This window comes from Hemicordylus capensis, chromosome 3 (assembly GCF_027244095.1).
Source record: "Hemicordylus capensis ecotype Gifberg chromosome 3, rHemCap1.1.pri, whole genome shotgun sequence".
Lineage (NCBI taxonomy): Eukaryota > Metazoa > Chordata > Lepidosauria > Squamata > Cordylidae > Hemicordylus > Hemicordylus capensis.
In genome coordinates this window covers 49550932-49566998 of record NC_069659.1, presented here as the reverse complement: position 1 = coordinate 49566998, position 16067 = coordinate 49550932, and the positions used below count along the sequence as shown (strand labels likewise).

General features: G+C 41.0%; 1 protein-coding gene and 1 long non-coding RNA gene across 22 annotated transcripts in view; one reads left to right on the top strand and one right to left on the bottom strand.

Annotated features, from left to right (window-relative positions):
- The window catches only part of ZBTB20 (zinc finger and BTB domain containing 20), an 852388-nt gene that overhangs the window by 314312 nt on the left and 522009 nt on the right, over positions 1–16067 (bottom strand). The gene's annotated exons all lie outside the window — the stretch shown is intronic.
- LOC128350718 (uncharacterized) overlaps positions 1–16067 on the top strand; it is a 203416-nt gene that overhangs the window by 36221 nt on the left and 151128 nt on the right. For 3 of the 5 annotated variants that reach the window (XR_008319423.1, XR_008319420.1, XR_008319424.1), the window contains exons 3-4: positions 1969–2201; positions 6282–6361. This is a non-coding gene — a long non-coding RNA (uncharacterized LOC128350718). Of the gene's footprint in view, positions 1–1968; positions 2202–6281; positions 6362–12238; positions 12366–16067 lie in introns of all 5 variants that reach the window. The other 2 variants (XR_008319422.1, XR_008319421.1) reach the window with 1 other exon arrangement.

Sequence of the window (16067 nt, the reverse complement as noted above, 5' to 3'; positions counted from 1 at the left end):
GATTTCATGAAGTGCTGTTGATAATTCCTCCTTCATGTTATCTGAAGGGAAGAACCCTACTGCAAAGGAAAGGGGAAGGGAATACTGATCTCAGTTATTTGGAAATCTGAGTGGAGCAGTGAAAAGAGTTCCTGCTCACAGAGAGAATTTCCCTCACAATTAAAAAGTGCCTCTGAGGGAAGGAGAAATAAGTACAAATCATGCCCTGGACTCTGGATTACCAAACGCTGTGGTGATGATTTGCATGTAGTACCACCACACCTTTAGTGATTATATTAGCCATTGTGTTCTAGCCTGAACATATTTCCTCTTTCTTTATCATTAACTAATTTTAAATAAGTTGATGAAAGCTTCATTAGTGATAATGAGAACTGTAGCTAAATTACTGCCCATTCAGTTACCAATATGACACTAAATGTCTCTTAAGTGGAAGCAAAAGTTGGTGCAATTGGAACAGAGGTTTTCTTCTCCTTGCTTAGCAGTTCCAATATAACACAGGATCCCTACTGTTTCCAGGAAAATGTCTTTAGAAGATAATTGGGGTGTGTGTGTGTGCAAATAAATAAACAGACGGATACATAAATAAATATGAGAGGGACATTACATTACCTTACATTACATGAGTGCAAGCTTGCTGATTTCAGCACACAACATAGCAAGATGGAGTGACTGGTCCTATTTCTCTAGAACTAGGAACGGTGACAAGAAAAATTATAAGTTCAAGACAAATTACTACTTGCTTCTAGGTATCACCTCTATTATTGGCAGGGCTTTAAATTTATCAAAATTTAAGACCCACAACTTTTCGAGTTCTTCAGGCCTGCTGTTTATTAGTTGTTGCAATCCAGTTGTTGCCCTCCATTCTCCCTTCCCACGTAAAAGATACTGTAAGGGCCCTCTCACACCATCTTTATCGGAGTGAACCATAGGCTTTAAAATATGTCTTGACCTTTGGAGGTGTCATATTACCTCAAGGGTTTAAGGCTGCTCCAGGAAAGTTAGGTATACCCCCAAATAGTCCAAATGGTAGTTTTATAAAAGAAAAAAAACAGAGGCAGTAAGTATACGATTGGAATGAATACTTGTCATTTTGGAAAGCAAAAATTGCATGCTCAGATCTGTGTTTTAAAGAGGTGTCTCTGCCTTGCCTTTGGGGGCCAAAAGGTGGGAAATAAATATTGGATTGATAGATATAAATAAATAAAATGTGAAAGTAAATCCCATCCCTTTACCTTTTTTTATCACTTTACTTCCATCTCCACAAACAGCATATAGCCCTCCAGTCCCTAGGCCTCAAATGAGATTTCCCTTGTTTTCGTTCTTGGCCTCTTCCTTATTCAGCTTTGTGTATCCTTTATAACTATTTCCCTGCGTCTTTGACCTATCATCTCAAATTCCTGGCTAATATCCAGACAAATGAAGTACCAGTGTAGAACCAGAACCAGTTGAACTCTTCAGAAGCTTCTACCGTAGCATTGGCACTGCATTATTTTGGTTATCAGTCCCTACTTCTAAACCTGAGGCCTACTCTTTCCGTTTTCCTTCAGTTGTCAATTTCTGGGAACACATCCCAGCAGATTTCCCATCCAGTAGCCCACCCCCATCTGTACAGGAAGACAGCCTCTGATCAAAATTACTGCATGAAATCACTCTCCCATTCCAGTATCTTGTGTAAGGTTTCTCTGCTACTAAACTAATCTTTCAGTTTCCTCACACAACCTACTGTCTGCTAATATTTCATATATTTCTCTTCAGAAGTATGAATGTCTGTAAATATAACATGTATCACAGAATTTCAGGAGCTAACATGTATTAGAATTCCAGCACTATGTTGTCTTTTTTAAAAAGTAGCTTTGGAAGGGCGGAATTTAGAGCAGAGATGCCGTGAGGACAGTGGTGCTTAACTCTTTCTCTACCATTTCCCCATTCTGAATTGCCTTGTGAAGATATTTTCCCTCCCTGCTGCAGGATTCAAACACACCTCCAGGGAAACGCAGCGTGTGGAGGAGTGCATTTTATCCCCGTCCTCCGCCAACTATATGGGCAGAATCCATTCAACAACTGAGTATATCCCCAGTCTGCAATCAGAGACAAGAAACCAGGCCTTCTATCTGAAACAACTGGCCTCAACTTCTCTCTAAACATAGTGTAGTTCTGTGTTGAAACAGAGACTTAGCCAAGTTATAAAGTTAAATAAATGGGTACGTAACGTCATCTTTGCCATCCTGTTTGATAATAGACTCTTTGAGGGATAGATATTTGGTTGAAATACTTGAACTCCATCAGATAAACAACAAACCAAAAGACAGAAAGGAAACTGAAGGCAGAAAGGTGAAGCTATCTTCTAAGTGTTTTGTTTCTGAAGTGTTGCCAGTCATAAAGGGACTTGACGTGCTAATATCTGTTCTTTCAGACACTTACAGACATGCTAAGAGCATGACGTCTAGCAGGCGCTGCATTTAAGTGCTGTTACTGAGGCCCCCAAATATTGACAGAGTGCCAGACTCTAAGAAACTATTGATGTACGCAGCCAGCCTCTGCTCCAGACACCTATCAGACAGAATCTTTAAATGTCACAGATTAATGAATTTTCATGAAACGGAGTGTGAGTGTGTGTGTGTGTGTGTGTGTGTGTGTGTGTGTGTGTGTGTGAGAGAGAGAGAGAGAGAGAGAGAGAGCGATTCAAAACAATAACTATCGTAAGTATCCTTCATCCTCTTGCACAACTTAACAGACTTGCAAACAACAACAACAACAACAACAAAACACCAAACCAACAACACTTATACACTTAAATATTATGAGCATGAGGACTATTAGATAACCTAGTTCATTTCTATTTATGGGGAGAGCTGTAGACAATAATGTTTTTGAGACATTTGCTTTTTGGATTTGAAGAAACAAACCAAAGCAAACCAAAACAATTCAAATCTGTACTGGAGAACTGTCCAAAACCTTCTTAAATGGGAACACCTTTAAGCATTAGGTTAAAATGACTTTTATGGTAGAGTTCCAATTTTAGAGATATTGTTGTTGGATTTTTACTTCAGATGCTGAGTAAAGCTATCACTCTCACTGCCAGCACTCAATTTGAGTGTGCAGAAAATTATCAAGCGTCTTTAGAATGAAATCATGGAAAATACAGTCAAGGAATCAAATGCAAGTAGTTGAATGAACCATCCCTTATAATTACATATTGCCACATCTCATAACTGCATGCACATGCGTGCGCGCGCACACACACACTTGTATATACTGCTGCAAATACACTTACTGGGCAGCTGCAATTGACCACAGTTTTCCAATGCATATAAACTATTTGAACATTCAGTAAACTCCTCATCCATTCATGTGAAGTGCAGGTTTCATGTGTTTTCCTAAACAGGAGTGTTTCCTGGGTGCAGGAAAAGTTTAAGGTCATGTAATCACGTGACTCCGTCCTACATTTTAACTGAATGTGGTGACATCTAGTGGAGTGTAAGTAGAGTTCTTCAAATGATTGTTTCACTTCTATACTCTTAAAACCCCTCTGAAAAGCATCACTTGATTCTTAGCACCAGGAATGACAAATTTCATCCAGGCTAACTGAGCATCTGAATAGAGACCTGGGAATGCTCTGAATGTATTTCAAAATAAAATAAAGATCTATCTTGAAAGCTACCCATCCATGAAGGAAAATTTCAACTGACCCTGGTGTACAATGGCACTAAAAGTAACTGCATCTTGCACACTGAGGGAGACTATAGGTTCAGTTGGTCATGCTGCCAGCTGTGAACAGTTAATACCCAGCAATTATATAGTTGCACAAGTTAAATGAATATTTTTTCTTTCTATATACTGTAAATGTTTACATCAAGTGTGCAGCCATAAGAAGTGCCTACAAGACAAGAAAGCCTCTCCTCTGGGGAATAATAACTGCATAAATCTACTTCGGTGGCCCTTGGGCATTGCTCGATTCAATGGCTGCCACTGACTTTAATTTTAAAGATAAAAGGTATCATGGGTGACATTCAACAGAGTCTGCTTGTCCAGATTATCTCTTTGGCTGGATAGTCTGTGAAAATTGACTTTCCCCTTCTTACATTAGGAGCTAGCATGAGAGCTCTATTTGAATGTTAAGGCAGAAGCAAACTCATTCTTCTTTTTTGGTCTCGGGCTCTAAGTACCAGTAATATAGCTACTACTGCAGTCGCACAGTACCCTTTTGTTGGTGTTTTAATATCCATTAAAAGCTCACAAGGTTTTACTGTTACAGCACCCTTACCCATTTCTGAAACATTCTTTGCACCTCTCTGCTACTACAGAGAGGCGACTAAGGAACGGCAACTTAGAGGCGACTAAAGAGGCACATGCATGCCATGCCTCTAAAATCACATGTGCATGCCATGCAACTAAAGAGGAAACTAAAGGGGAGACATGATTGAGGTGTATAAAATTATGCATGGAGTGGAGAGGATGGACAGAGAAAGTTTTTTCTCTCACACACACAACACTAGAACCAGGGGTCATCTCATGAAACTGAAGGTTGTGAAATTTAGGACTGACAAGAAGTACTTTTTCACACAGTGCATAATTTATAGATTCTTTGCAATGGGATGTGGTGATGGCAACCAGCTTGGATGGCTTTAAAAGGGGCTTAGACAAATTCATGGTGGACAGGTCTATCAACGGTGACTAGTCTGGTAGCTGTGGGTCACCTTCAGCCTCAGAGGCATGATGCCTCTCAATACCAGTTGATACAAGGGGAGCAACAGCAGGAGAGAGGGCATGCTCATACCTCTTGCCCATGGGTTCCCCAGAGGCATCTGGTGGGCCACTATGTGAAACAGGATGCTGGATGAGATACACCTTGGACCTGATCCAAAAGGGCTTCTCTTATGTACAGTGTTGCGGTGTTACAGCTGTCTTTTCAACAGCTTAGAATTCACAAATATGGCAGCAAATGTTTTCTTCACAACTTAATACACATTTCTCAGGATTAATTCCAGTGAGCTCCTGAGAGACACTTCAACAGCGATGCAATGTCTAGTAAAAGGGGTGAGGTTCTGAATGGAATCAAATTGTAAAAGGTGATTTAAGAAGTATAGATGTTACTGTCAAATTTCAAAGAGATCTGATGGATAAGGTAAGCTTCTTCCTCCATTGGTCATCATCAAGATTTAAAAGCAGAATTTTAGTCCTGCTAAGATGACTATGACTGGAGCTAAAAAAAAAGGATAAAAATCCTGCCCAAATTTGCTGTCATATATTGCTAATAACGCAGGACTGCAGTTTATAGGCTCTACTTTAGAGTATTAACAAATTATCTGCAATTAGTGGGTAGGCATGAGAAAGAGGGGTTTACTTTTGCAGCTGACATATGCACATGATGCCTCGATGTTAGGTAGCACAAATGGGTTTTTTAGCAGTAGGATATATTTTTCTCTAAAATTATGTCTGGTTTAGAAACCTGCATACAAATAAATGTCCTGTTATTACAGAACAAAATATGAAATTCAGCCTCCTGCACTGGCCCCTCACCTCCTTGACCTCACTCCAGTTTCATCCTCTTTGTACTCCTTCCCATCAACAGCACATAGGCAAGTCTGTCTACTGCTCCCCGCTGCCACCCCAGGCTCCCTGATTCCTAGAACCCCTTCCCATTCAGCTCTATAGCTTAAGACCCACCCATCCCTAGCAAAACTTCGCCAGTACTCTTGCTTCTCCTGCTCCCCAATTTCTGACATCTCAGCTTCTCCTGTCCCTATGCCATATCACAAAGGGCCTTTCCCTCAGCCATTGCCTCAGAAGAGTTGTGCTGAACATTCATGGCAGGCCCTTCCTCTTAAGCAATCAGAATGTTTGGCATGATTTTGCAACACCACAGCAATATAACCAATGTCTAAAGTAGCTCACAAGATTTTAAAATTCAGGATTTCATAAGAGGGAATCATTTTGCCAAATGCTCAATAATGGTGTGCTTTTTGACAATAAATGGGTCATTAAGGCTTTTTAGATTCCGAATGCATTGCTTAAACACCTTTTGCTCCCTTTTCTTTCATTTCCTCTCTTTTATTTTTGCTTCCAACAACTTAACTGAAATGTATTTTCAAAATGTTGCCATCAAAGTGAGCCAGAGCTTTTCTGGTATAACATTGCCGAGCTGTGCTGTGTTTGGTGCTGTCTTGCAGTTAGACGCAGCACTTCATTTCCCAGATCTATTGCAACAGCAGCAAGAAAGATCTATCACAGAGGCCATCTATAATGATCTCTAGCATCACAAATGTTTAATGTATCCCTAGGTAACAGATCTGTTAGACTAAAAGGAGAAGTTGCTCAGGAAGAGATTTCCAGATGGAAGTGCTACCAAGAGAAGCCCATGGTAAGCAACTGTCCCATTCCCCAAACTGTAAGAAATGGTGGCTTATAGTAACTGTCACCATGATGGATCCTTCATTGCTATTCACAATTAACAAAGCCATTCTACAACAGTGCTAATATCTTAAAATTTATTTTCAACATTATGCTTACTAACAGCTTCCACAGGTAGAGTCTGTAGCCTCCCAACACTGGGAGGTCAGATAGAACTACACGTAAGCATAAATCAAGGAGTGTTTCAGCTTGGGATATTTACAGTTATCTGTGCATAGAGAAGCAGAAAAAGAAACAGTTGCAGAATAATACAAATTAGATTTCAAAAGAGCCTCCTAAGTCATAAAACCAACTTCCTTTACCCTAGTGCAAGATTTTCTCTTCTACTGCCTAATCTCTTTGTTGTGTCTGTCCTCATCAATGAGCCCATTCATTCCCCCATAATCAGCTCTGATTAGTGTTGCTTCACATCAGTCTCTTCCCTTTTCTTTTCTGTTTTGCCTGTGGAAGGACTGGAATCAGCTTCTACACACCCCTCCTTGTTAAAAGCTGCACCTCTCCTGCTGACTTACTGCTCTCTCAATCAAAAGGGCAAGAGGAAACAGTTAGGATTCATTCTTCCCCTTTTTTGAGAAACGACACAAATGTCAACTTCCTAAGAGGATGTTTGGCATAGCTGAGTTCAGTCGTGCAATGTACAAAGTCGGGATGATCAAAAGTTTTAAGGGCTGCCCACTGCTAAAGAGGAGGGAAAAAAGGAAAGCAGGATCCTTTCTGTAGTTTTAAAGAGCATATGAACTGCTTGCCTCTACCAGAAATGCTGCTTCTATTAAACTGAGATTTAGGAACAAAATTCAGTTCCAGATCCCAGTTCACACAAAGTCTAGAACTATTTTGATTGGGCATTGTGACTGGGGCTATTTGTCCTTTAGTTTTTGCAGAATTGTCTTTTTAGTATGCTGTATCTTAGAAGTATTGTATTATTGATTACTGCTAATATAAAAATGTTTAGTTTCTAGCTTTATGTGCCCTGCGCCACTGAGGTTATCAGGATACTTATTATGGAGCATTCAGATATGTATATTATTTATCAGTTTTGTTAGTCTATGTTTTTCCTTTTAGACAGTCTAGATTACCAATTTCAAGCTTTTAAAGGGTGCTTTCAGATTTGTTTTTGTTTTGTCTTAAACCAAAATAGCATCTCCACCACCCCTGTGCCTTAACAGGAAACTATGGGTTTTAATGTCAGTGTGACCTACTGTTTTGGCTGCAGTCCTATACCTATTCATTTGTTAAATCCTGAGCATGTCAAATGAGACTTACCAATACCTAACAGGTAGCAGGATTACACCTTTTATGCCAATATATTGAGATGGTCATTAGGGGTTGTTTTTTTTGACACTGTATAGAACTGAAGTATATATTTTAAAACATTTGTTGGTTCACATATGCAGCCTATCATGGGCAGTGCCAATCCACCCACACTGCTCCAGGCTGCTATTGAGGTGTTAGCAATCTTACACTTTTGATGGTCAAGCAACGTGTTTCTAATCTAAGAAGTACTTTCGGAGTGTGGGCGCACTATTGTAAGTATTTGCAAGCCTGCACAAAAATGCAAGTTGCTAAGTTAAATAACCTAGTTACTTAAGTTACTGCTGGCAGTTGCTAGGAGCCCACAAAAGTGCAGGCGGATTGGCGTTGACCATATTAGGCTGTGCAACATGTGGGTCAATAAGTTTAAAATAAATACTTTAAACTAAATATATTGGCTGACATGTTTCAGTTACTCATGAGTAGTCCCACTGCCATTAATGGGCCAGTTAGTCTACTTATGAGTAGCATTGTTTGGATGTCAGCTACTAAATTTAGTTCCATAATAGCTAATGAATGTATGAATTCGCTGCCACAAGGTAATAGTGATAGTCACTGGCTTAGATGGATTTAAAAGGGGCTAGAAAAATTGATGGATAGTGGTCTACCAGTTCAACAACTGGCTTTGGCACAGCAACAAGATTAGCTCAACAATTGCTCTGAGTCATCACTACTTCTCAGCCTTATGAACCCACCTGTAAAATGGGAATATCAATGGCCTAGCTTTCAGAAAATATGTGAGTTAAAGGCACACCAGCACAGTGTCACTGAAGTCAAGGAAACACCAATGAGATAGCCTAGGGTGGTTGTTGTTGTTGCAAAGCTTTTTTTCTAGCTGCCATCCTCTTTTTGTGCTCCAAATATGGCTATGTGGCATGTCAAATCTTTGGCTTTCATGCTTTAAAGCTATTTATAGTTCTCTCACGCCTTGAAAGAAAATTTTACAAGAGTCTTTAAATCAGGCATGCAAAATCCCACCTGGCTTGTCACGGTCCTCAAAAGCTAAAAGTTTTACATGGGAAAACAGGACATTTTTTGCTGGCATCACAAGAATCTCCTCCTTAATTTTACGTGGCACATGAAGATTAAGCAATGATTGTGAAGGCCCAAGTATGTGCCAAGGGATAGGGGGAGCAATGAGGTTTTCAACAGGCAGACATTGTGGGTAATACTGATTTAGGAATGAAAGAGAAGAGCTACACAGACATTTGAAAGTGGGAGGCTGAGCATATGAAGAGCTAGAAAAGGACATTTATGAAAAATGTACATTTGTAAATTCATTTACATGAGGTCACAGCAGCACATATGGTTAGTCTGGGATTCAGGACATTTGTTGTGGATGAGTAAGAAATATGTGTCTCATTTGCCTGTATGTTTTACCACTTTCTTCTTTCCGCAACAGATAATAGTCTAAAACTTTCTTTAAACCAGTGGTTCCCAGTCTTTTCCTTGATTCAGACCTTATGCGGAATTCCTTTATGCTTTTGTGAACCACCATGTAAGCAAGCAGTTTTAAACCTTTTAAAAATAGCCTATAGCTGACAGGCAATGGTAACTTCCTTATACCAAAACGATGGACCCATTCTATTTTTTGTACAAGTTGGTAGAGGAAGGGGGGCCCAGCCCCTTCTCCTGGGTGCAAGCATGCTTGTTCTTGGCCAAACCTCAAGAGAAGAACTGTCCATCTAGAGCAGGATTAAATCGCATAAGATATTCTACTTTTGCAATGAAAATGGATCCTGCTCTGGAGTGGACAACTCTCTCATGAGAGTGCCTGGCCATAGAAGCATGCATGCAGGCTGGAGGGCTTTTACCACATGGCCTGGTTGACAGTTCCACCAAAGCCCCGGGAAGAGTCCCTCAGCAACATCCCTCCCGGATCTGGAGACTGCAGGGAACTGAGAACATAAAGCGTTCCTTTATATTACCTTAAAAGAGCCTGGTCTCCACACAGCACATCTCCATGCTCAGTTTATCTTCTCACAGTCACCTGGCTAGCCATGGACCATTCTAATCCATGGACCATTTTAAACCCACCCTTTAACCTTAATAAAAGTGTCGCTGTGCGTCGTTGTGAATAGCTGCAGGGTGGGGGGGCAAGTGGCAAGTTCACCCTTTGCCCTGTAAAAAACACTGGGATAGAGTGCAGTGGCTGCAGGGAGGGAGGGTGGGGGTGAGGAGAGGAGAGTTCCCCCCCTTTTACCTTTGAAAAGGCCAATGCGTGGCGGGATGGGGGCACCCATTCCAGAGTGCCCCGTGGTGGGTTCTTTACATTCACCACATTGGGCTCTGCCAGTACAGATTAGCCTGGAACATGGGATTCATCCTATCTCTCCTTGTCTGTCCACCCAACCTGAAACTGCCCAGACACCTGAAGCAGCCCAGACTACTTTGAAATCTGGAAGGGTTGGGTGCAAGGGGGAAGGTCTAGAGTGTGAGTTCTGTTGTTAATCAGTGCTTTTGGGAGCCCCATAACAGTGGGGAAAGTTTATCTATAATTGGAAAGTTTATCTCATGAGAGTGCAGTCAATCAGAGAGCTGAAAAACATTGGTGTTTCTGTTTACTCTGGTAGACTGGCCCTCTCATGAGCACGCAAATCTAGCCCCATTCCTAAACACACACACTAACAAACACACCCCAGCAAACATGCTGACACGAGGATGAATGAGTGGGGTCTTTATCATTGCTTTGACCAGGTCTGCTACCCTAGTGGTACCCTTGGTTACAGTGAACCAAACACCAGGGTCCTTTGCCTGCCTTAATATAGATATCCCCTCCTAGGAAGTCAATAAGATATGTTCCTGGAGTACCAGATGAGCAGCCTTGGCCCTTCTGTGGTCCGGCAACCGGGATTCTCAGGCATGTCCTTCGGTCTGGTTCCCCCTGCCCCCCAACTCACATCTTTTGTGTATATTAAAACCAAAGCCACTACATACCATTGATAACATCAGAAAGTCCCAGGAATGGGGCTAGATTTGGTGTTAGGTCAATGAAAGGGCTCCTTGCATGTGTCTCTATTCTCCTTTTATTTAAAGTGTGCTTTCCCCAATGTTGTTCCATCCCTTTAAAGGCAGGAACTACAGGGACGTAGCATCCCTGTTGCCAAGCAGAGGCAGGAGGAGCAAGGAGACAGCAGAGGGTGTAGCATCAGCTCCAAGAAGTGGCCAGAGAGAAATGCAGCCACTCTAGAACTTATACATTTATAGGCTGCTCTGAGCCAGCCTCTCTGTGATGGCAGGAGGAGCTTGCACATGAAACCCAAGTTATAGTGGTGATAGAATCCATTTGATATAATGCTGCCTTCTAACCTCAAATTTCAACAGTGAAACTCACTACAAACCAAGCACTCAAATTTGAGTTTGGGAGTGAAAACTGAGTCATGGTTGGATGATGAAACCAGGGCTTCACAGTTCCGGATGATCACAAACTCAAACCTCTGGCACATTTACCTCCGGTTTGGTGTTATGTCAGAACGGGGCCAGACTATTGGTCCATCATGGTCTAAACCATATTGTGGGGTTTCAGCATTAACCAAGAACATAGGAGGCCACCATTGGTCCATCTAGCTCAGTACTGTCTACACAGACTGGCAGCAGCTTCTCCAAGGTTGCAGGCAGGAGTCTCTCTCAGCCCTATCTTGGCGATGCCAGGGAGGAAACTTGGAACCTTTTCCATGCAAGCATGCAGGTGCTCTTTCCAGAGTGGCCTCATTCCCTGAGGGGGATATCTTAGAGTGCTCACATGTAGTCTCCTATTCAAATGCAAACCAGGGCATACCCTGCTTAGCAAAGGGTCATGCATACTCCTCTAAAACAGTTTGCCGTGTATTACACAAAGATCAATTTCTACTTTCAGCCTTATTATATAATGTTTTGGCTCTGAAACACCCTGTCACAACCCTCTCTTGCTCGAATTTTTATTATACCTTTCTTGTTTATAGGGTTGGTTTCCCAACCAACAGGCTAGTTCTGTACACATAATTCAGCCCTGCCCTGGAACACTCAATAGCTCAGAAGGAAAAAAAGCAGAGATTAAACAAACAAACAAACTGTGCTCATGTAACTTTATTCCCTATAGAAGTTTGAAGATACATGATATGTATCTAGACACTGCCTAGAGATGTCTATATCAAGTGGTATAGAAATATGATAAATAAATAATAAAATAAATGTATCTTTAAAATGAATGCACTATTGTAATCAGTTACTGGTTTTCTCTTAATGCTATAGAATTACAGGATATAATTATCAGGGCAGAAATCTGGCTGGTATGTTTATATTTCTGACTGGTGCAGACTGGCAGTATAGCCACAGGAAAGTAATTTTTCTTTTGATCGTCTACATACAAACACACTGCAAACATTAAATTCAGTCTCACCTCGCCTAGTGCAATGCCTCATTAACATTATACTTCCTATAAAGAACTTCAACGGAGACACCAATAAGTAAAGTGTCTTGCTATAGCCACACAGCAAGTGCCTTGAAACAAGCAGCAAACTCTTTGGATTTTTTTCAGAAACTAAGAACAGTTTACACTAATCACAATTTCATGTGAATCCAGAGAAAAACAGTCTTTGTCAACCTCTATCCTAACCGAAAATTTGTAGCTAAGGGAAGGTACAGCTCTTTAGCCTTTCACTGGGGTAAGTAGAAGAACGATCTGATTATGATATTTTCAGTGAAAAGTTTTCTTTTGCACGGTGTGTATGTGCATATGGTGTTTATAAACTGTCTTTTAACATTTAGATATTTTATTCATTTTTCCACATGGTACAAGCAGAACACATATCACTCTTGGAAAGATACCAATCAAATAGCATAGCATTTTGTCTAAGGAACTCAAATGACAGAGGGTTGCACTAGAATGTTAGGGAGCACAAGGGAAGAAGTGTTAAGCAATACAAAGCCTTTGAGGAGGAGCTAAATACTGCAGAGGGTAAGACAATTGCTTTGCATAAAACAGTACCTAGTTTCTTCACCAACACACAAATATTGTTAATGGAAACTACAAATTCATCGCAGAATTAATTTATGTCTTTGCCACAAGAGTACTTGTTCCAGGACAAAGGCCAAGAAAATAAAAGGTGATAGTATGGCTTTGATTTATCCTGCCCTCTAGCATTGCCTAAAAATACAATCCAATGCATGCATGCCCAAGCTTAGAAGGCAGTTATTGTGTAAAAGATATAACAGATAAACCTAATCTTCTCCATTAATCTTCTTGGCCTGGAGGAGAAGAGGATTCTAACCAGTGAGTACTCCTGGAACACCTGGACAATGAGTGATCTTAGTCAAGCTACTACTCTTGTAAATGCTTTGGTAAGGCATCTTTTCAATTCCAAGATATTCTGTTTTGGACACAAGGTGGCCTATATCTGGTCACAACTTTTCTTGATTACTGAGTCACAGGAAACTCACCAGTGACAAGAGTGAAATGACTCGGTTCCATGTGATGGTAGAAGTATGTGTAGACCATACTTTGTTTATTACAGCGGAACATTCTGTAACAAACATTTCTGACATGAAAAGTGGGGTGGGGAAATGAGGGGAAATTTCCTGAAAGCCCACAAATGTTTACATTACATGCTTGCTGCTGCTTTCAGATCCAATCAACTGGTGTTTTGGTGCCTATTTTGTTTGCTTTTTATTCTTGTCATTCTTTATAGAACCAGTAATGTTTGATAGGCCATGTAATAATGTCATTGCTAGTAGGAAGTAGATGAGTGATCTGAAGAAAAAACCTGGCACTGAAGTTGCAAAGAAGGGTATAACAGACAGTGCCAGCCCCTGAATACTAAGTATGGCATGGAGGGGTTGTCTGGATGTTCATGGGGGTGGGGGGTGTGTGTGTGACATCTAGATGTGTGCTGAGGGCCTTATATTCATAGCATCCTCTTGTGAAATAATGCCCCCAATCCCCCAGTCATACAAAAAGGAGGGCATTTTTTGTCTGGGGAGAAAAATTTCACCAAACATAATGCCATTTCAATTCAATCCTAATGTATACAGAGCTAGTTTGGGCAAAATGTCAAACCAACCCCACTCACCACATGGTTAGGCATGTAGGCGCATTCTCCCTCCTGGAGCACCATTCCACTCTTGACAACTGAGGAGGTGACAGTTCATTCGAACTACTACTTACACACCATTTAAATATTACTTAGTATTTAACTGGTGTGTGAAGGTGTAGTTCAGACAAACACTCCTCTCTCATGACCAGAAAAAGTGGAATGGTGTGCTGGGAGGGAAGCGTGGGTGTGGTGGAAGGGCTCAGTGGAAGATATTTCAAAATCTCAAAGTGGGATGACAGATTCACTAGAATCAGATACTTGAAGAAAATCCTGAATTTGGTATCAATGTAGATTCTGCCTTTCTCTTTTGGCTGCCAGATTCTGACAAGCATTTGGGGCCATGGTACTGCAGGTTTCAAAAACCCAACTACTAAACAGTAGGTTTAATTGAGGGAACGATATATGCACTCCCATTATCAAAAGGAAGGTTTTTGAATTGAGGCTCATAAAGGAATGTATCTCCCCTCCATAAACAGAAAAGACCACTCCTGCAGTTAATAGAGTGATTCAGGCCCAAACTACATGTTACGTCAAGCATATCACTGGTCTTTTCATGCATGGGTTTTCCTCCCCAGCTGCTATTTGCCACTGGTGCCATCGCAGATTCCCTCCCAGGTAAACAGCAGTCATGGAGGACAGTGGCAGGAGCAAAGGGTTAGATAAATCTCCCTCTCTCAATGCTACACTCCTGCCATTGATCAGGGCCTTCACAGCTGCTATTTAGAGAATAAATCACAAGGGAAAATGAATTATTTGAAGTAATTTGGCCCTCCATGTGGACTAGTTCACAACTAAATGTACTCAAATGATATGACTCCCAGCTTTTAAGTTTCGATTTTGATGTATGACCCTAACTTCACTGAAATGTAGGAAATCCTAGATTCAGTTACAGCTCTATCACTCATGAATTCAATGGAGCTTATTCCAAAATACATGTACATAGCATTGCAGCTTAAGTTGAATTCTGATCCTAAGCATCTTTTCAACAATTGAACTTTTAACAACTTAGTTTTCAATTTGTATTAACCAGGTCACACTCCCCATGGCAAGCTGATACGTTGTTGTTTTTTAAAGTTCTCTTGAGTACATTCTCCTTCCTCACCCTTATTTCTAATAGTCATTTTTCAAAATAGTATTCTTCTAAGGTAAGGTAAAGTGTGCCGTCAAGTCGATTTCGACTCCTGGTGCCCACAGAGCCATTGCCTCCTCCCGTGCAGTAAGAGATGATGCCTTTCAGCATCTTCCTATATCTCTGCTGCCCGATATAGTAGCAGCGGGGATTCAAACCAGCAACCTTCTGCTGGTTAGTCAAGCATTTCTCCGCTGCACCACTTCAGGTGACTCAGCAGTATTCTTCTACTGGGTGATAATTCTGGGCAGGGCATCAGACAAGAGGAGATGTGTCCTACCATTGCACAGCATGGGATGACATAGTATCCACGCTCTGAAAAGGCTGCATATCTATAACTTACAAGCATAAAATGTGGCAAAGTTTCTCATTAAGCATAGACATGTACTTCATTTTCTAAGATGAAACTCCTTCTGACCAAGTTTCAGATGTATTTGTGCATGACAATGTGTTGTATTGGTCTCACTCTTTTTTATGCTCCCTTCCCCCACTTTGGATTTCGCTCTGTTTGTATGACTGGCATTTGCCTGTTATGTTTTGGAACATCACGCCTTTCTTCCTACCAGATCCGTTTATTGCTTATAGGAAGAGAGAGAAAACTTTAAACAGAGACATACAGGCATGCAAGTCTGAGGAGTGGGGCAATTACTGCCAGGCAGTGTTTTCAGCTTAAAACTCCTATGATTTAAATAGCCACTTGAGCTCTGCTCTTGCAGTTTACCATGTCAATAGAACACCTAAATGAAATTACAACCTTCTGATATGCAGCAGGGTATCTTTTCTGCACTGTGTAATATACACGGCTAGGAGAAATTGCTCTATGTATGGCAGTTCACTAAAGCAGACTTTATCATAAGCGTGTTTCCCCTACTATGTGATTAGGCTTGTTGTTTGCTGGATAACGCATCTAATGACTCAGGGTGTGCATGATACCCATATTTTAGTGAACTCAGACATGTGCCCTGAAGTACACTGGGCAATCTACTGCCACAAGCTTTCAACAATACAGTTCCTCTGTAATTTGCACTGACTTTGTTTTGCCAGCAGCAAAAACCCACGCAAGGCACAGGAACCTATACACATAATAAAAAACAAATCCTGGAACATGCAGAGAGGAAAATAAAACCAAATAATATGTGGGGATA